Genomic DNA, 21618 nt, shown 5'->3' on the forward strand with positions numbered 1-21618 from the left:
GTGTTAATAATGTCGTTCATCGCTATAAAAAATGGATTTTAGGCACTGAATTATTAGAGGAGGGAGGTAGTTACCGTGTTATTTAAGTGCTAGTAGTGGGGGGAGAAACTGCTTTTTCCTATACTTGTTTTTTTAACCGGTCTGCTAACTGCTTCCCATGTCCACAGACCCAAAACACGGCGCCGGGGCTATAACAGAGCCCGGAGGAGGGGGGAGATAGAGGGAGCAAGGACGGGGGCTGAAGAGGAGGGGAAGGTGTTAGAGGGGGAATATTGGATGGGAAAATAGAGCAGAGTGGGCAGATTGGAGAGCGACAGATTGTGAAAGCGGGGGAGAGAGAGAGGGGAGAAGAGATCCTATTAGAAATACCATGTGTGTGCATGCATAGAGGGGTACGCATGCAGGGAGGAAGGGACGTGGCTTCTACTGTAATATTATTCAAGCAATCACATGTATCGTGTATTAGATAACTCTTCTGGTTGGTTAGCATCGCGAGGTCTGTAAACGTGTTTTACTTTAATCCCAGACACATCACGTTTTTAATCTCAAACGCATCAGGCTTTTCCTGCAGGGTTTGGGGAGTTTGTTTTTCAAGAGCAGACGGATGCAAAAGTTCAGGATCTCCACAGCTTTGGGGTGCTCCTGCTCTTGACGATGGGGAGGGGGTCGATTAGCCATCAGGTTGCCAGAACCGAACGGTGAGGAATTTATTCTGCCTGGGAAAATGGCTCCTGCCTTGACACAACATGCACGGGATGACTTGAGGCGGCAGTGCAGTGGGAAATAGCCTCCTCGAAAACATGGCATTTCAAAAGCGGATCAGAAAGCCCCAAGCTGTCCTCCTAAATTGTTGAAAAATCAAACTTAAAGGGTCTGAATTAAACAGGCGAAACATAAGAAATACCGAAATAGGGCTCAAAACTCCGTATTGACACCATCAGCCTTAATTTACCCCAGAGTGCAGAAATAAAAATTCATAGAGTCATGATGAAAGGCTGAGAGTATCAGGCAGGAATTCAGAGACTTAACCCTGAATTTACTGCTCCCGCAATGGCTTTGCGGTCAGAATATTTTCCATTGTGCAGACGTAGATACCTGGTTTGTATTTTTGTGGGTGTTTTTTTTAATAGTTTGAAGAATTTGCCATATATCTTAGAAGCAGGATAGATGCTGTTTGCTGTCATTTATCTGTACGTGTGTATGCATGCGCACACATGCACATGGCTCTGAGCATTTTTTTGATCTTAGTATCATTCACAATACAAGCACAATAATCCTGTAGTTCTTACTCTTGTGTAGGTTTTGAGCTAAAATGCTTTTCACAGCTCAGGCATGCAAATTTTACCCAGAATAACAGTATTTTTTTAAAAAAAACCAACCTCCTCCAAGTAGAAAAAGAGAATTTGATTCACATAGAAGGGAGATGAAGAGAATTGGCAAATTGTGGGCAGGTGCTGGGCAAGCTTCCTCCATATGAATTCGTTAATGCATCTTAATCCTGACCTGTAACACCCTGCCTGGCTAATGCTGTGGCCTCTCGTGACCAGGAATTGCAGACTGCTGAGTTGCATGGCACTGGAGTGGGTTTTTGTGGGATTTTTTCTTTTTTCTTTTTTTTCCCCCTGTACTGTAGGTTGCTAGCTACATTTCAATTGTGACCCAGTTAGAATCTGAATCCGATTCTCTAAATATTTTGTAAGAATGGAATTATTCTCGTTTTCTTTGTGTGTACATCTGTGTTTGCATCTTGCCCCCTGTGAAGAGATTTCCAGTGCACATAGATGAAAATGTATTATTTTGAAAAAGAGCCCCCAAATTCCTTTAATTGAATGTGGCAGCTTAACACGTTCCCCTTCCTTTCCTTTTGTTGTTCTTTTAATTTGTAAATAGGTAATTATTTGTTGTGGTTTTCCTTCACATTTGGGTAAATGAAATGTGTTACCCTGCGGAGCTCAGTGTTGCTATGCAGATTTCTGATTTTGATGGCAGAAATGTAAAGCTCTGAAAAGAAGGGCGGCATCTCGGCAATCCGGGAGCGCGCACACCAAATCGTGCCTGCGATTTCAGCCTCCCAGCAGCATTAGCCACTGCGAGGTGAAGCCCAAATGACTCCCAGAGTCCAAACAGGTGCTGAATGTTTGGTTGCAAATGAAAAGATTAAAAGTTGGGATAACGGCATTAATAGAAGGATGATGTACACACAGCGAGTTTGCAGAGAAATTGCTTGCAGTGCTTCCAGAATACAACTTGCGTAGGAAAGCGTTGTAATTCCCTGTTTTCCACAATTTAGTGGCATGCTAGAAAAGCACATATCTGTTTTTATATCTATAAATATATAAATACACGTCAATATGTGCATCATCCAACAAAATAATAGAGAAATCTGAATGTCCGTGGAGTTTATATAATGGAAATAGATTATTTTTTTTAGTTTGCAATTAAAAATAATGTGAACTTTCCCCACTCGTTTATGCTCTGTCTCACTTCATTCCTCTTCAACTACTTTTTCCTCTTTTTTCTTTTTTTTGTTTGGAATTAGTTGAATTGCACGTATAATACCTGAAGTTAGTGTTGCCCCTACCACACTGTAGACTCTGCCTTTTTCTGCATCTTTTTCCTTCAGTTGCTGACAAAGATATGACCTCAAATGCTTGGTTATTATGTTCAGGTTTTCCATTCTACTCATCAGATATATTACTTACAACTATTAATAACTCCCCTCCAGGAGAGTCACAACTATCATGTAAATGCATCTTTCTCTGACATGGTTCTGTATACATAATACAAGAACCTGAGAGACTTTTCGAAACAAGCCCAAGAACATGATGAAAATGAATGTATTTTCCCGGGTTAGGTTGTAAGGGCTAAATTCACAAATGTGGGATTTTAAATTTTTTTTTGGCCAACAATTTTTCATTTATTTTTAATTTAATCACATGTTTTAGTTTGCAGGGACATTCTGAAAAATGATCTTTATAAAATATGCAGTCCTCTTCGCAATCTTATTACATCACTACTGCACTGGGAGAAAGACATCTCCCTAAATTGAAAACCATTTTTAATGAATTGTTGTTTTATTTTAGGATCCCTTTAGGTTTCCTAGAACATTCGGTCTGAGTCCCCTATCTGAAGGAATCCTGATCTAACAAATCAGTATAAAAAAAATATTCCACAGCCCTTGACCTGGCTCACAGGAACTCCCTGTGTTATAAAACAAAGGGCTGCAGGGATGGGGGAGAATCCCACTGTGAAGTAGAAAATCAGCATTATTGCTTAGCCGTGGATTCAGAATTAAATCGCACACGAGATTTAAAAACTTGATGGAAATCTCTGACCTTCTGGCTTACCTACAACTGTAGTGGAAGACAGTGACCCTAGAAGAGCATGATTTACTGGTGAAATAAAGTGAGCCGTAAAATCTGAGTAGGATGGGCTATTGTCAGCAAAAAGCATAAAGACAGAAAAAAAAAAATACCTAAACCCTAATTGCCAGGGTAAGGAAATGTAGAGGAGGAAAGAGAGAGATGAAGGGGAGAACAAGAGCATCCCCAGTGGCAAAATGGTTAAAAGAGATGACTAAAATCCAGCAAAAAATCAAGCAGTCAAGTAGTTAATTGACTTTGCTTTAATCAGCCCAATGAATATTCATTAGTGTGCTGGTCCTAATCATGGGGGCCATGTTGTCCGCATTTAGCAAGCGCACGCTCAGCATCATGCATGCCTCAACAGCTTCCCTTCCTCTCCGCACTGACATTAAATTTAGAGGCTTTGCGCCTTCCCAGCTCGAAGGGAGCGGGGATTGGCCCAGCTGCTCGGCTCCAAGATGCCATAGCAACCCCTGGCTAGTTGCCTTGGCAACATTTTTTTTAATTTTTTTTTTTTGTAAGGGCCTGAGCCAGTAATCCATAGGCTTAACGTAGAAAATATGCCTTTGTGGGGCATGTGTATATAGATATATAGATGTAAAGGAGAGATTGAATGGGCGGAAGGTGTGCGTGTCTTCTATTGTGCGACTTTAATGAAGGGAATGGGTTGCAGGATCTCATCATCATCATCTCGAGCTGTGTTTTGGGTTATGGTCTTTACATCTTTTTTTTTTTTCCTTTTTTTTTTTTTTTTAATGTAAAATGCACCAGCTCTCTGGCTGCACAGTTCATTTCCAGACCCATCCAAAGGGAGGAGAAATAATTCTTTGCCATAATTCCCCCCCGCCTCCCCCCCCGCCCCCCCCCCCGAACACTGGAAAGCAGCAGCGACTGCTTTAAGAGATATAGGACCCTATTATTCACATCGAGTTGAAGTTCCTCCTCCTGAAGGAGGTGGGTCTGGAAATGAGCTGCCCCATAAATCAATGGAGAAGTGCAGGCATGAAACTGGAGTCACGCAGCGGTGAGTCTGCTGCTCCTCACGTTCACGGCTGCTTTTTCCTTCTTGCGAGTGGGGGGAGGCTCCTGCCGGAGATTGGTTCAGCCAATGCAACTCCAATCCTGCTCCAGTCTGTTAATATTCCAGATGTTGCTGGGGAAAGATGATGTCCTGATCCTGGTGTTTTAGGAGTAGCTTGTGTTTCTACCTTCCTGAAAGGAGAATGTGAAAAAACAATCAAGTCCCCAGCTGTGTCCAACCCAGCATTCCTAGCTTTAGAAATAGAATTTAAAAGAAAAAAAAACCCAACACCCTAATATATTCAGAATGCCTGCAAGGAATTTTGGAGCTGGGAAATTGAAATGGTTAATGTTGTCTTGTAAATAAAGCTCATCCTTTAAACAAAAAAAAAAAACCCAAAACAAAGTCCTGACCCAGTGAAGCATCACCTCTGATGGCACAAAATAGCTGCAGGGGAAAATGCGCAAAACCAACCCGTCTTCTTTGGAATCGGGCTGTTAGTGTGCGAGGTGTCTTGTATAACACTCGGTGTAAGGATGAAAGCTGCACAGGAATCCAGAAATAGTACTGCAGAAGATTAAGGAATAGGTGCTTTTGAAAAAGCATTAGTAATTTCCTAATATTCCCTTCTATCGTGCTTTTCTTTTTCTTTTTTTTTTTTTTTTTTTTTTTTTACAGCTCTTAATATAGAGCAGAAGTGGCTACAAGCGAAAAACTAATTCAGAACCTGCAAGAGGAATTGGGTTTGGTCTCTACGAGAGGTTTTTTTAATGTTTCTATTATCGTTATCTTAAATTATTCAAAAGTGTCATTTTGAGCTCATGGTGCAGGCACACGGTTTAATAAAGGCACATGAAGAAGGATCCTCCTTATTTCAAAAGAGGGAAGTGTTGTCCTCACTCCTGCCATCGGTAATGGGAAAGGTCCCCCTGATTCAGCATCATGCCCTCAGGGGGGAGCATGGCAGAGGAGAGGGGCTGATATTTCTGGCCCATCGGGAGAATGTTTTGCAATGATGATAAATTTAGGGATATGCAGGACTGGTTTCCAGGGCAGTTGTAGGGCAAGATAGGAAGGAGCAAACTTTGTTTTCCTCTGATTTCCATGTACTGAATGGCACCGAACCCCCTTTCGAGGTCTGTGCACCATATGGAGGGTGCAGGGCTTGGGATGGCACGTTGTGCGTTGGCTAATGGTCCAAAGACAGGTCCTGGCCAACGTGGGTTGGAAACTGTTTCTCAACATCTGCATCTGTGCATAAGAAGATAAGGTTAATCAGCCTCTGATTCCCCCTCAAACAGAAGTACTGTGGTTTTTCAACATTTTTAAGTGTGAAAAGAAGAAATCTGCCACCCACGACCAAATGTCAAAATTGAAGGCATGTGGCTTGATCTCCAAGGTCTTGAGCAGCTCCCATCTGGCTTGGGCAGTCCCACTGCCACCCGCAGCACAGACCACTGGGGTCACTCCTGGCAGGAAGAGATGGAGAGTGTGGGGGGAGAAGGTTTTAGGGTGCCTTTTAGTTTTTGGGGTTTTTTTTTGTTTGTGGTTTGGTTTTGGTGTTTTGTTTGGTTTTTTTGGTGCGGTGGTGGTGTTTTTTTTTTTTTTAATAAAATTAAATTCACCAGTAATTATAGCTGCAAGAGCGAAGAGGAGAGAGAGGAATTGTGAAATGCATGAATCGAGAAAGAGCTGATTTCAAGTGGCCTATCAGAGAGCTGCTGGTGAAGATCATTTCATCCCAAGAAGCATCGAGGCAGAAGGACTCATAGAATCCAAGAGTGGCAGAGCACTGATGTGAGACAAAAAGCTCCTGGGGAGGGGAGTGAGGAAGAAAGTAGGTTAAAAAAATTATTTACAGTGAATCTCCAGGGGAGATTTTTAATCTTGATAAATCCATCTTTCCATAAATGTTTTGGGAAAGCTCTCAGATATGTTTAAGAAGTCGAGACCAAAGTACTCTAGAGAAAATCGTTTATGTAGCCCTACTGGGTAGTATTCATTTAAAAAAAATCATAATGGGAATACTTTTATTTTTGTAATCATATTTTGTTGATTCAAATCTCTGAATGGAGTCTCTCTGCTTCCATCTGGTTAAACTTTGAGAGCTGTATGTGGTCCATTGAAAAGACATCATCAATTAATTTTATATGGGCAATGTACAAACAAATGCTGAGCACAGTGAGGCTGTCCCTTAGGCTGGTACTGCCACGGGCTCGGTGTCTCAGCTTTCCTTTGGTTGGGACAGGGTTTGTCCTGGTACAAATGACTGTAGGATGTGGGGAGGTGAAGGACAGGGGCTGTTCAGCTTGGAAATCAGCACAGAGGAGAAATAAAAGGCGGTGAGCACCCACTCACAGGGGCAAGCGGCACGTGCTGCTCAGAGAACCCACCTCTGCGCCTTCACTCGACTGCCGTGGGGCTGGGGGAGATTGCACCGGGCTGTGTGCGTGATTGCCCTGGAAGTTGTGCCAGTGGTACCTGGAAACTCATCTTTTGTTAACTTGGTGATGGTTTAATTGTCCAGTTGGGGAGTAGAAAAATATACTGAGTTTGGTGATAAACTACCCAGGCGAATATGAAATGTCCCAGAGCAGTCCTGGGACCAGCCTCAGCTTTAGATGTGGCGAGTGGTGAGGAAGGAAGGGGCTGGAAGGAGAGGAACGCTTCACGTGAATAGAGATGAGAGTACTGATGTTGTCCAGCAAAAATGAGGATATGTTACAATGAATATTTATTTTTTTAATCTGATCAGTTGTGATACTGTGCGAAAATCAAAATAAACTGTAAAACATATAGAGCTTTTTAGAAGGTATGCTGACATAATTTCTTCTTTTGGTTTGTTCCTACAATTTCTATTTTTTTTTTCTCCAGCCACAAAAAGCCCAGTGAAGCAGTCCCTGTTGCAGAAAAAGAAGCCCCCCCCCAGCCCAACCAGCCAAAATCCAAGGTAAGCATCAATTAATTTATTTTTTTTCCTTTATCTTTAAGTTGTCCGTAACTCAGGTTTCTTTAAATGGATTCTAACCTTGGAGTATGACAGTGTTGTATCTGCTGAGCCACAGAGCTGGTGTCTGCACAGAAACATGCGTTTTTTTCATTAGTGATGCAAAAGCAGGGAGATATCCCTGCCCAGGTGTCCCTCTTCAAGGTAAGCACATCACACGGGGTGCAGATCTGATACGACTACTCCTTCCGCACAAAGGCTGCTTAGAAAAGTGTGAAGCATCATCGCTGGTACCATTTCACGCCCGGTGCCTTCAATAAAGCTGAAGGCAGAGCAGGCAGGGAGCTGGAGGTCAAGGGGCAGGCTCGGCTCGATGCATCACACAGCCTCCCTTCAAATCTTACCTGCCTAACCTGCGCCGCTTTTGCAGTGAGGCGGTGTGTAAACCAATCCCCCTCTGCGATTAAAGATGGAAAAATCCCTTCTTTTATGCAATTGTGTCTTTCCTCATCTCTATTTTTGTCATTGGCTGACAGGGTGGGAAGAGAGAAGGAAAGGATGGGGAGGGAAGCACCAGGGAGAGGAAAATTACCGCCAGATCAGGCAATTTAAAGTGAGAAAGGAAGAAAGGGAGGGAGAAGGAGAAAACAGATGCTAATTCCTGCAGCTGCCCCCTGCAAACAGAGTTCAGGCTCCTTTACAGATGCTTGAGCTTGGCGAGTCTGTGTTGGGATCATAAAGCCGAAACCTGGACAGGTTTCTCTTCGACGAGGGCTCATCCCCTGACTTACTTGCAAGGCTGAGCAATGTGCTTGTGAGGGCACAGCGTGCTCATGGTGGCCCGTGCAAGGCTGCTGCACCACTGCGTGTTTGCTCCGAAACTCCTGGGGCAGCAGCCAGATGGGCAGCTGCTACCCCAGACAGTGCTGACACCAACTGCAAACAGAGCTCGGAGGGGAGGAAGGATGGAGTTGTCTGTGCCCAGCCGCCTTCCCCAGCCATGCCGTGCTCCAAGCAGGGAGGCAAAACCAAGGGTGTTAATCTTCTGCTTGCAAACCACGGCGGTGCTGCAGAGATCTTGTGTTTGGTGGTTTCACGCTGAAACTGGAAGGAGGCCCAGTGCTTGTCTTAGATTTATTGATTTAGGAAGTTCTCTAGAGGTTGAGATTTCAGCAAACTTTGGGGTTTGGGCTTGGAAGGGTTGGCTTTTTCAATGAGAACCCAGCTACTGTGCAGCTAGCTGCGAAGTCTTGAATCAGGAAGAATATGTTTTGTTAAATTGTTCTGCAGAACAATGATTTTGGAAAACAAAACAGCAGCAGCAACCAGAAAGAAAACCCCAACAAACAAAGTAATATTTATTTCTGCCATGGCAGCTCTGTGAACTGAAAATGGGATCTTTTGTTTTGCTGGGCTTGTATGCAAAAAGTGATTGTATCCAGTTGCAGACAAAAAATGTGTCTGGGTCTTGGAAGGGGGAAGAGGAGGGTGGGAAGATCTATGTCTGCAGAATCACTGATGCAGGAAGATGCAAGTGCTGTGTTGTGTCTAGTTGCATCATGTGTGAATCCATCAGCGACTTAAAGAAACAGCAAACTCGGTGCATCCTCTTTCTGTGGTTTTTCCATCTGCTCCCTGATCTGCTGGTGATGAATGTTCAGCTTTGCTACCTCCTACCCTTGAGAAGTCCTTTGTGGGAGCTCCTGGTGATTCTTCTTAGCTGAAAAAATATCCAGGAATGTCTGCAAACTTTTGTGAAAAAAAAACCTGTCGAATTGTTACAGCGGCACACTGCACAGTCATTATAAAAGTGAAAAGTAACATTTGTTGATGACTGCCTTAGGGTGTCTTTTAAAAGTTTTGTTGTATCCTGGTTTTACATACCAATAAGATAATTTTGGGTAGAAAAGTAACTGCTCCAGCTTCTCGTTTGGACCTTTGGGTTCATGTGTGGGACTTCAGTCTGTAACATGCTGATTGCGAGGTCGAAGCTACTCTGGAACTGCTGATTGAGGCCAGTCTTAGGAAGAATCGTCCTCCTAAACCCTCATGCACAGCTTAGCATTTTACTCTAAACCAAACTCTTCTCTCTCACGTTGCTCATTGAATCTCGGGAGAGCTGTCTGGCTCCACAAGGAATCTGCCAGCCTGCTACCAGCAAGCTGATATCCACGTCTTGACCTGCTCAGGGACTGACCATTTTCATTTTTAGCCTAGTTTTTCTTGGGAAAGCAGTTCTGTGCCATCCAAAGCAGTGTGTAGGTGTCTCTGTCTAACAGTTTCCATAATATTTTTTAAGCCTGTCAGCTAATTTCTGCCAGTTTTGACAGAGGTAGAAGTCTCAATGATATTTAATCCCTACAAGTTTTCATGCATGGGCAGTGGGGGAGAGGGGAGAGCCCCCATCACTGCTCCCCTCGAAGGGATGGGAACTGCACGGTTTATCCCTCTGCTAGACATCAGAAACCCCACCTCAGTTCTCTACCTCAGCAGTAGGTGTTTTGAAAAATCAAGCAGAAACACAACTAGTTGATTTATTTGCTTGCTTACCCACCGAAGGATCTGTCATCTAAACAAGCAATGCCCACCAGCACGACGTTTCTGGGGAGCTTTGGCTCGGTTGTGTGCGGGGCTGGCATCAGTGTAGGGGGGCTGGCCAGTGCATGGTAGGAGCTGGGTCAGAAAGCAGGATGCTTCACGTTCTGCTTGTCCTAGGACCTCCTTTCCCAGGCAATACAACGTCTTCATTTGTATTGGTTACAAAACCCTTTTTTTAATTGACATCTGAAATACAGCCTTAATTATTGTGGGTGGTTTCAGTGTTAGTTGCATTGGTACCACATTGAATTTGGTTGTTGTACAGGAACACCTCTGATTTCACTGACCCGTAGTGAGAGCAGGGATAATGCTTGGCACAGCAGAACCCCCCCGGGACATTTGCTCTGTAGCAATTGCAGGAATAGCACGTTAAAGTGAAACAACGCCATTGCACCAATGTTAGGCCAGCTTGTACCACTGGACTTTATGCTAATGCCTGCACAGAGAATTACTTGGATAAGACAAGAAAGAAGCTGAAAAACTGTTCACCGCTACCACAGAGATCCTATAGGGGTTACACATCGACTCCATTGTGCTATCATTTGTGCACACGAGTATATTACTATAGAAGGACTGTTGTATTAGCAAAGGCTATCCTCAATGGTGGTAATTTGGTTTTGTCATGGTAATACAATGCCAATACACTGCAGACACAAAAGTGAGTTCTGCATGGCTTGGCAAAGAGATTTTCACATGGCTGCTGGTTTCATGAGTCCATTGGTTTCTCAATGTTCCTAAACAGGAATGGGTCAATGGTAATTTTTAGGAAGGCAGATGCCCCTTGCTGAGCTTGTCTGACTATAAAGTGCTACACTAGACATGCAACGTACATAGCATCCTCAGCCCCTCCGTCTAACTTGCAGACTGTTAAAACTGCACAGCAGGAATGAGGACTCTTTTAATCCACTGAATTTGCTGTTTAGCATGACCTGAATAATCTGGTAGGGCTAACGTGATCTTCAGCACTAGCACTCAACTGCCTGTTCCTCTCTTTGAAGCTGCAGGATATCAAAAATATCTGACTGGCTTGGACTGAAGAAAGTCACTTGGATAGTGTCTGTGTGTAATTTGTTTTTCAATGACGTTGTTCCAGGCCCTGCTCTTCTCGATGCCAGTCAGTCTGTTTCTGTGTGAACTTTCTAGATAGGATCTCTTCGATCATGCTACTTCTTCTGTTGACCACAGCTGCCTGTTCATCGTTACTCCCTTTATGTTTTCTCTTTGGTAAGAAATGAAAAGCAGAGGAGGACAGAGCTGGTGCAGGAAAGTTAAAAATGTGTCAGTAATTGCCTAGCAGGAGGGCAGACTCTTTCCTCCAGATGGCCGGATACATGAAGGTAGAGCCTAGATTGGTGTAAATTGCCATAGATGAGAAACTATTCTTATTTATTCAAATTTATAGCAGCTATATGGGTGTTTAAATCCTTGCCCTTGTTCAGCAGCACCATGACCACCAGCAGTACAGAACCAGTGGGATGATGGATATGAAGAACTGGACCAAAATGTCTTTTCCCATGGCTGCTGGTCTTGGTGGCCAATGTTTGGTGACATCTTTCCACATGCAGTAACTGGCTGAGTGTGTGCATTCCTGCTCTCCAATCCGCCTTTAAAGAAATAATCATGTGGGAAAGGAGGTATAATTTTGGGAAGGGTCTCCTGTTACTTCCAGAGCTTTATCGCTTTGTCTGACTTATTATCTACCCTCTCCTTTCTATCACTAATGTTAAGAGCTTCTCTGGGGTTATGAGAAAAGGATGTTGATAAGGCAAACTTTCAAACCTAGCATCCTTAAGAGGGCATCCAAATGCTGCACTGTACAAAGGAATTGAAATTAGCTCTAAATGCAGTCAGCTTTACCTGCTTTATGGAAAAGAGAAATATATTTTTAAAGGATATGTTTCATGTAATCATGCTGGGTTTATCAAGTGCAGAAAAATGTCTCCTAACAATACCCAGGAAGATTACAATTGTCAATCAGAGCAGAGGTCCTGTTCTTGTCTCTTTGCCTCACTCCCCTGCCATTCTGCTTTTCCTGGGCACAGCAGCACTGAACAAGGCAAAGAATGTAAAGAACTATTTAACCACCAAAAGACGGTGCCAGCCAAGCATGGCACTGAATTTCAGCTCCTAAACATGCCAATAATGAAGGGAGAAACTCGCACAAAAGCAAAAGTAGAAGCCATCCTGTGTGGTCCTGTGAATGGTACACACTCTCCTTGGGCTTCTCGACAGCGCGAGGGCTGCTGCAAAGTGGGCAAAGCCCTTCTTGAAGCTCGAAGGGCTCCTGGAGCTTTTCGGCTCATTGCAGGATCCTCAGAAACCCTCAGCATCATCCTCCCCTTGGCACGGCAGGGTCGATAAAATCAGATCAAGGCTTAGCATTTCTAAACAAAAGGGAGTGGTTAAATGGGCTTTTAAACACTGGAACCTGTCCAGCTTGTTGGGAGGCAAAGCCTGGAGAGGCGGGGGTGAGGAGAAAGCACAAGGTGCCAAGCAGGGAGTAGAGTGGCACTTGTGAGCAAAGTTGTTGGAAAGTCATTTTGTTGCTTGTGTTGTGCAGCGTGTGTGTGCGTGTGTGCGCAGAACAGATTGGCAGACGCCTGTGCCCACGAAGGCGGGCTGGGGGCTGGGGGGAGCTGCTTTGGAAAGGTGCCAGTTGTTCTATGGGCTTTCTGCCATCAGGATTTTTTTTATTTCCCCCCCCCCCCCCCCCTTCCCTTTCTCCCCATCCCAGCCCCCAAACACATGAACAGGCTGGCAGGAAGAGCATGTTGAAAAGGATCTGACAGTTTGAACAACACTCGATGACTTAGTTTGTTTTCCCTGACTTTGCGCCAGCAAGCAGGTCTATGGATGAAAGACTTTATTAGGCTTTTAAAGCCACTGACACAGGTCTTTCTTTGACCTGAGGTACTTGAGAAGAAATGAAAACAACGTGTAACTTTCATGGAGTTGAAAGACTGCCCAAATCGAAGAATACGGTTTACAAGGGATCCAAAGTATCACAAAACGTTTCCCAGGGTGAAGCGTGGCGGAGCGGGGGGGGGGGGGGGGGGAGCCCGTCCTGGGCAGAGGGAGAAGACATTCAGTCGCTGCTCATGATGAGGAGGAAAGCTGATCCAGCTAATTAGGATATTACAAGATGATCGCATCCAGCAGAAGGTGCCATAACTAGTCATCAGCTTTCTGGGTGTCCAAGGTAGGGAAGTGATGGAAATCAACACTTATTACTAGGAGCCCATAGGCATGCAGGTGGTCCCAGCGCTGCCCGGGCACCAGCACGGGGCTGTGTGCTCAACGCTGCAGCTTCTGCACCACCTGGCTCTGCTCAGACCTGGCGGGAGAGCTGTGGAAGAAAAGCCATGCACTGTTAGCAGTGGTAGCATCCACAAGGAAAATGTAGGACAGTCGGAGCCTCCTCCTCCTGCAGTAATGCTGGAGAGTCTTAAAAGGGTCAGAGCTGGTTCCAGTTATTACCTAAATTATCCCCTCTTTAATCCTCAGGGGTAGAGGGAGAATTTCTCATTAACTTTCTGTATGCCTGCTTTGCTCCTCAAGGAGCTCGGCTGAGGGATTTTAACAAGAAAACCAAGAATTAGGCTTTGCTTATAAAAAATCAAAATAAACAAGCCCCTTGGTGAGGAAAGAGAAAGCATCAAAGAAAGTGCAGGTGCCAAAGAAGTAATGGTGCAATGGATGCTACAAGTAAGTGTGTGAAGGAGCCCCCACTTGGAAGAGTAATAGAAAAAGGGTGATTCATCCTTTTTTCTTTCTAAAGCCTCATAGAAGGAAAAAGACAGCAGGCCAGGTTTGTAGAACTGAAATAGTTTCTCAAAACTGGAGACTAGAAGACTGAGAAACAAGTAATATGGATGCTGGTGTATCAGTCTTGGAAAAGAATCATTGAAACTGCATCTATTTAAGCCTCAGTGGGTTGGGGAAGGAGTTTTCATGGTTATAAGCCATGACTGAGAGTTTTTCTGGAGCTGGCTACAGGCCTGATCCTTCCTCAGACTGAAAATAAAATGCTGCAGCCAGTGGAGCCCATGACTCTGTCCAGCGGCTCAGTGAGGGGCCAGAGTTGTCACACGAGGATATCTTCTAGGAAGACTCCAGTGAAGAGCTGCTTTTTTCATGCAGGGCTCAGAATACCTTCTACTCTCTTAAAACCTTGTTCTGTTGGTAGCACAGGGGAACAAGGACGTTGGCGAGGCTCTGTTCAGCTGTCATTGAGGTGAACATGACAACAGCCACCTTTGCACAGAGCCACCGCTACCTTCGGTCCCTTTAGCACAGCTTTGCTCTCTCTAGCAGAGTTGCTCTCCAGTTTGCTCATAGGCAGGACTTCCAGGAGGTTGGCATGGAGCTGCAGCTCGGTGGAAGTGCCGGGTGGTGCCTACTGGCCTGCAACGCGCAGCCAGGGTGCTTGGCTCTGCATGGCATCTCCACTGTGCTCGCAAACGGGGCGTCTGCGTAGATGCACCTCACCGGAGGGTCTGGTGGCCCGCTGAAGTCTGTGCCCCTGTGGAAGCAACATGTGAACCATCTCTCCAAAAGTTTGATGTTCACAGTGAACTTGTGAACAGGAAGCCTGGAGGAGGCTGACTCGAACAGAGAATTTGCTCCCGTCCCTTTTGTTTCAGGTCCCAGCACCGCCTTTGTGTGCACGTGTGCAGGAGTGCAAGGACGTGTCTGTGTTTCTTGTTTCCTTTCTATAGGACTGAATGTTCTCAGCGATCATGTTATTGTATGTGTCTGATGAGCCATATGGAAGCTGCGAGGCTTAAGGGGTGTTTTGGGAATATAATGCCAGGAACTGATAATCTCAGCAGCTCTTCCTTCTTATTATCACATTGCTTTTGCTGCCATACACACTTAAAGCTATTTACGCCCCTTCCCCAAGAAGCTGGTATTTTCCCACCACAGTCCTCATTCTCTGTGGGGTAGAAAGGCTTTGGGAAGTGCCGTCTGAGGCTCATTGTGACTCGGTAACACTTTGCAGAGCCTGTGCTGTTGTCAGGCTGCCTGCAAAGGGTTTGTAGCACGAAATAACTCAACCCCTCTCATCGGAAAGATTCCGTTTCTGCAGTACTATTAGGCAGACAAAAGGTGAATTAGCCCCACTCTGTGAAACAGCCCTGACACGGGGTGGTGCTGCTCTGTCACCAGCATTATTTTGCAAACTGGTTTTCTACGGTCTTTGATTCCAACAAGGCAACTTGCAAAATGCACAAAGGATCAGGTTGTATCTCCTAGTGCTGGCCGGCGTTTCCCTCCTGTGGGACATCGGCAGCTGCTGCTTTCTCTCTTTCCACACCTTTGCTTCTCCTGACCTCCTTCCAGAAAACCCACTGGCAGTTGTTTAACAGTTTCAGTAGCTAGTCGGGCAGTGGGCACTATTCCATACTGTGTGTTTTTCTCCTCCTGTGTTCGAAGAGCCTGTTCTTCCCCTGCACCTGTGGAGCTTGTTAATCTCTGCAGAAGATTCAGTTCTTTGACTGCAATCCAAGCCTGCACCATCTGAAGCAAGCTGCATCCTCCTGCCCTCTGAATGATCCTGATCTTATCTTTTGCTCTGGCTCAGCCCTGCACAAGCAAGGATGGCTGGCAAAACTGGGCTTGGATCACGTAAGAGGGGTGGACAGTTTGAAAAATTATAATCTTCCTTGCAGTGCATCTGGTGCCCAAGACAAGACGCTTGACCTGGGGGTGAAGCTGGGGCTCCACGTACCTCCTCTCCTCCCCGCCATGGACATGACCCGTTAGCGTGGCTGTACTGGAGAGCCTCAAAGTACCGAGGATTGTGATCCCTCGTGTGACTGATGAAGTCGTCAGTTACCACAGGGATAACAGCTCTGTCTCCTCCATGGGTCCTTATCGACGCGGAGGCGTACAGCCCCAATGTTTGACCGGGACATCTCAATGGGGCAGCTCTTTCCAAGGGATGGGCTGTTCAACGCCCACCACAGCCTCAGTTCAGGAGGTTCAGGATCATTTCTGTTTATCAGTTGACTTTTTCATGCAAAGGGCAGGAAGTGCAAGACCTACGCTAAAGTTTTGCTTCCCCTTGAGTGGGTGAATGCAATTTAACTAACTGGAAAGACTTTAGTTGCCACCCGGTTCTTGCAGCACTGGGGGGAGTGTCTAACCTGGGTTAAGTGCTCTTTGAATACTTTCAGCCCCTTGAGTTTTCTTAACCACTGTGATATATTTTGTGTTCCTCACAGCCTCTGTGTGCTGTGTTGGGGATAAATGCCAGGCAGTTTTAGCATTATGCATGTTACGCACCCAGCTCAGCCCTCTATGGGCTGTTCATTTCCATATGAAACATTTCTTTAAATAGCAGCAATCTCAGGGGCTGATTTTGTTGTCCTTGCTGTGGCTGATCTCAGTCAGAGCACCCTTCTGAACATCCTGACTTACTGTTTATTTCTGGTGATCTTTGTGGCTCCATCTTTGCTTCTTACCCATCCATTTTTCATACCAGGAGCCCTACTCTACAGTCTGGTCCCAGACCTCTGCCATGTTCCTGCCGGCGACACGTGTCTCTGAGCAAGGATCTTGCTCTAGCAATAAAACCCTAGTCTTTGCAATCTGTCCCCAGATCTGTTCCCCAAATCTCCAAAGGAGTGAAGGGGCACCTGCATCACTTTTTTTGGCTGCCCTGGAGGGAAGGGGAAGTAAAGCCCCATTCCAGTGCCCAAGGTGGTGGGGAGCCCCACGGGATGCCCAGGCACACCCGTGCCTTCCCCGAGCCAGCCTGCATGGGAGGACAACCTTGGCCAGGCAGCCTCTGTATGCTGGAAACCAAACCCTGCTGATGGAGAGGACCAAGTGTAGCAACAGGCAGGGAAATAGAACGATTTCAAAAGCAACACGTAGCCCCTCCAAAGCAAGAAAGACAAGCCAGTGAAGTGGATATTTTATTTGAGCACTTCTTGGTGTTTCTAAGAGGATTGGCTTTAAATAAAAAGGTTTGTAAACAAGTTTTCTTTTTCAGTACATCCTTTTGAACGTATATCTTTTTTGATAATGAAACTGCTTTGTGCATGTCCCCCTGTTTCGATTTCCTTTTAAATTTAAATTTGCTTTATAGGAAATAAATGCACCTGATTATTTCCAAATAGCTTTTCTGTTAGTCCTTGCAAAGTTGTCCACAGACATACATATATTTTTCCCCCCCGGTTTTTCTTCTTTTACCCAAATATGTGCACTGATCTTCTGTGTTCTTTTAATGTCTTCCAGGAGAATTCCATTCCCCACATCAAGTCTTCCTAAATTGTCTCTTTAATCCCCAGGTTTTTAGTGCTTGGCAATGCTACTTATTCTGAAGTGCCGTGATGGGAAGGTGCAGGGTTTTTTTTCCCCCTCATTAGCTGCTTTTAACATTCACCTCCTTTGTTTGTGTATCTTCTTTAGATTCCCTTCCCTTTGTGGGCAGGGCTTTGCTCTTCTGAGGTGTTAATAAGCCTCTGGCAGAGACGACATCTGTGGCAGAGGACATTAAGTTCTGAAAAACATACTTCTTGTGTTATGGGGCCCTTACCTCATCTGAGCAGCAACTACAGCTTTTAAAGAGCAAGGACAAAGGAAACACTGGCTTAGGGCTGCTTCATGGTGGGTGTTTTTTTTTATGCATCAAGACTCTAGCTCAAAGTGTTTGTATGGGAGAAGGGGGGGAAGAGACTGCCGAGGGGAGGAACATTAGAGGAAAACTTGTGAAGGGGAAAGGAAAAAGAGAAGAGGCTATTTAAAAATACTGTGCATTGCTTAAACCAACACCTAGTGAAGGATAAAGGCTTTACAGTGTATATACGTGATCCATCCATCTGTTCATGCCTTTTATCCAATCCTATAGTCATGGGTATCATAAGAAGGAATAAGAGCAGTTAAAGCCTCCCCATCACAGGCATGTCAGATGTTCCACACTGAACAAGATCAAACCAGGGATTTGCAGCCTGTGGGATGCAAAGAGATGTCATGGAGGGATAAGTGCTCTTCCCTTCCTATATCGACAAATGGGAGGGGATCGTTTTTAGCAGGACAGAGAGGAGAACGCTGGCATCACCCACACGAGGGGATGTTAATAGCTGGAATACCACCTTGCTGCTACCAGGTGTAACTCTCTAGAAAGTTGCAAAGTGAGTACGTCAAAACCTTGTGCCTCCTCCTTTAACCTTATATCCTGATCTGACCTATCTGCTAAACATTTTGGGGCAAAAAGAGGGCTGGTGTTAATTCAGACTTTAGGTGTTTGCACTCCAAAATAATTTTGAATTGGAATCAAAGAAAACTGTTTTCTCTCCTCCTCCCATTCCATCCTCCTTTAAATTTTCTGTGATTTACCTGGGAACATTATTTTTGCAATATTTTCATTAATTTCACGTTGTTCCACAGGATGTTGTAGTGGAAACACAACAGTACGCTTTCTGGTCTGTGAAACTCAGTCTGACAGGACACACTAGCTGACATATTCCAGTCTATTTTAAATGAAGGTATCAATTAGTTCGCTGCTAGCTGAGCTCCTTCTTGGCTATCGGATGGTTCTGTTGCAGTGTTTTCATAGTTGTTGGTATCTTGAAAGCTGAATAAAGCAAAAAGGTTCCTTGCACAAGCTGCAGATCTTGATCTTTCCACCTCCAGTGGTAAGTGCATGGAAGAGAAGTCCTTGCCACAAGCTGGGGGCCTGACTGATGGCAGCTACGTCATTGTGCCTGAGCCATGTCGTGCCTGTGCCGTTACACAGCTCTCGGCAGCAGTGGGGGGCTTGGACCATGCTGCCTCGATGCTGCTTCTTCACTTCATCAAAATCCCTCTCCTGCCCCGACCCACCGCGTGGGACCAACCTGGCAGACCCGAGTGTGTGTCCTTAAGCAGCAAATGCCCTTTGCCTGGGGGCTGCTGTTGTCTCCCCAAGGACACCTTTCCTGAAGTATCTGCTCTCGACTGCTGAAAGGCATCCAAACCCCTGTGTGAAAACTGAAATGAAAAACTGGCTGGCACATGTTTTCACGGTGGAACTAGGTGACTTCTGTGCCTGCAGATTGACGGTATCGCTGCTGCTGGCATGACAAGTCTCTGCGTGTTGTAACCCTGGCACCAATCAGTGCCACGGATGTGAGCTAGCCTCCTCTTTCATTACTCTCAGTAGCTCCTTCCCTTCCCTGCTTAGGAAAAAGAGCTATTTATGGACCTGGACAAGGTGACCTCCATATGGCAGATTCTGCCACTCACCGTGGGGACTCGAGCTAGGCACATGCTCCTCGGGCAAGGCAGAGAGACACGCTCAAGCGGTGGCCACATACAAATGTATGTTGCTTTCAAAGCAGCAGAAAAGGTGGGTTTTTTTTAAAGAAAGAGATAGTAAGAAAATAAAAATAAAGACTCAGAAAGCAAAGGCTTCTGACTTCCCCATGCATCTAAGGAAAACAATGCATTTCTGCAGATTGCATGTTTGTAATATTCTGAACTTTCATCTGGAATATTATGAAAAGAAATATTACAAATACCCATCTATGTATTCCCCAGAAGTAGAGAATTTAATTCCTGTGCAAGGATAGCTGTCTTTCTCCCTGTAGCATCATTCCCTGCTTTGTTCGTGCTCTGGGGAACGGCACAAATTCATTGGGCAAAGCCGTGCCTATGTAAGCAAGCTGACCCAAATTTATAAAGAAAAGGAGAGGATGAGAAGGGTGAGGAAGGAAGAGCATGAAAGATGCAGAATGCCTGGGATGCGGAGAGGTGCTGTGCTGGGGAGCGGCTGTGCTGCTCAGCCAGGCTCACACAGGTCGCACGAGGCTGCGCTTCTGCATTCGATCCATTTAATTTGATCAGGCATCAGTGGAGTTACACAGTGACCAAAGTTAGAGGAGAGGAGCTCTGTTCCCTGCGGTTTCAGACCAGTAAAAGTGTGGATTACCACCGTCCTTTGCATGCTATGAGCTAGAAAGCATAGTCGAGCCCAAGTGCCACCGTCTCCATACCAAATTCTGCTGTTAGACCTGCGTGGTGCAGCCCTATTGGTATAAATAGATTTATACAGGTTTAGCCACTAGCTAGTTTTTGTTGGGGTTTGTGTGTGTTTGTTTTTTTTTTTCCCAAGCGCATCTAAATAACTGTCAGTATTGCAGTAACAAAATTGCAATTTTAGTGAAGAATCGCTCTTAATTATATGAGAGCACAGATTCCCTTGCAGCTCTGCAGCCCTAATTTCTAGTGGCAGGACCCAGACATCCCCTGGGCTGCGGTATTTTCTGTGAAACCCTCTGGGTGTAGTAGTAGGCTTTCAACAGAGGCATTACGTGCTGAAAGATTCTAGTTGCACAAAATGGCTTTAAAACAGAGATATGTGATCTGTAAGGCGAAGAAGAGCATATCCTGCCCCGTGTACCGTTGCCTCCCATCGGATTTCCTCAAGGCAATGCAATTCTTCATACACAGCTTCCCAAGTGAAAAGTGCTGTTTGGGTTGTTGCAGGACATATGCAACATACAGAAATGCAGCATCTGATCTTGCTATTTGTGGCAATTTATATTTGGAACTGCTTGAATAATTCATGGCAGATCTTAACTATTTCTTTTTATGTGATACTTATTCAAAGGTAATTTTTCTCATTATCTGACTCTGTTTGCTGGTACGTTTTTGATACACAGTAATAGGTGTAAACTAGTAAGAATTACTTCCTTTTAATGCTGAACAAGGAACTTTATTGCAATGAGCAAAACAGTTGCAGCTCAACAGTGTCTGTTTTATTGGACATCTGAAGAGATTGCGTTCTAACATCTTCTCTCTCCCTTTCTGCTCAGCTCCTCACTAGTATGCTCGTCAAAAGTAGGTATCGTGCTCATAAATCCCTTCTTAGGCAGTGATGAAAGCAAACACAATGGATATGTGTTTCGCAGCCGGCAGCAATCCGTGGGTATAGGCAGGCACAGAGTTTCACAAGAGGCATACATTATGAGTATTTAAGAGTTTGTTTTAAAGAATATGTTAAAATCTTTCTGTTGACGCTTAAGTTAATATTCTGGCTGTGTTTACAGATCTGAATATCTTATTGCAAATGTGATGGGGTGTCTTAGGATGGTAGTTCAGCTCTCTTTGTGCAGATGCATGCGAAAATCCACGTTTCACTAATCGCAACCATCATTCTGCTCTCTGCCCGATTACATTTCTGCTAGTCAGGTCTCGCTTCCAGGAGTGCCCACCCCGTGCTAGCTTCGGTAAAACAGCAAACAAGGCAGAGTCCCTACCTGGGGGGGCTGCAATCACTGTGCTTTTTCGGCCTCCGAATGCAGATTCTAGATGCTTCATTAGAGCCACATTTGGAAACTGTTCTCTAGGGACACAATCCAATGTCTATTGAAAGGAGGAAAACAAAAACCTCCCATTGACATCAATTTTAGTAGGCTTTGGATCAGCCCTTAAATGTTTTCCTATTCAGCATGTTTTTGTTTTCCTTTTTTTGCATTACCTTTTTTTCTCCCTCTCTGTCTTTCCCTCATCCCTCCTCTTTCAAAATCAAAGTCACCAGGTCGGAATGTGATTCTGCTCTCCAGGCTGGGCAGATTCGCACTGTAGTGGGAATTTCTCATAGAGTACAAATATATCTGGAGGACGTTAGCTGTCCTGTGTGACCTGCTGGCTGTTACTTGCTTACATAATTTATTTTAGGGTTGTTTGGTTGGATT

General features: G+C 45.0%; 2 long non-coding RNA genes across 5 annotated transcripts in view; one reads left to right on the forward strand and one right to left on the reverse strand.

Moving 5' to 3' along the window:
* LOC119155062 overlaps positions 1 to 21618 on the forward strand; it is a 189354-nt gene that overhangs the window by 45139 nt on the left and 122597 nt on the right. For all 4 annotated transcript variants that reach the window (XR_005106594.1, XR_005106595.1, XR_005106596.1 and 1 more), the window contains exon 2: positions 7261 to 7336. This is a non-coding gene — a long non-coding RNA (uncharacterized LOC119155062). The remainder of the gene's footprint in view (positions 1 to 7260; positions 7337 to 21618) is intronic.
* On the reverse strand, positions 4285 to 21493 carry LOC119155063. Its single transcript, XR_005106598.1, has 3 exons — positions 21402 to 21493; positions 21181 to 21286; positions 4285 to 4577 (listed from the first exon to the last, which is right to left on the reverse strand). It is a non-coding gene; the product is annotated as an uncharacterized LOC119155063 (long non-coding RNA).

The sequence above is a fragment of the Falco rusticolus genome, chromosome 10, assembly GCF_015220075.1.
Source record: "Falco rusticolus isolate bFalRus1 chromosome 10, bFalRus1.pri, whole genome shotgun sequence".
In the NCBI taxonomy this organism is placed as follows: domain Eukaryota; kingdom Metazoa; phylum Chordata; class Aves; order Falconiformes; family Falconidae; genus Falco; species Falco rusticolus.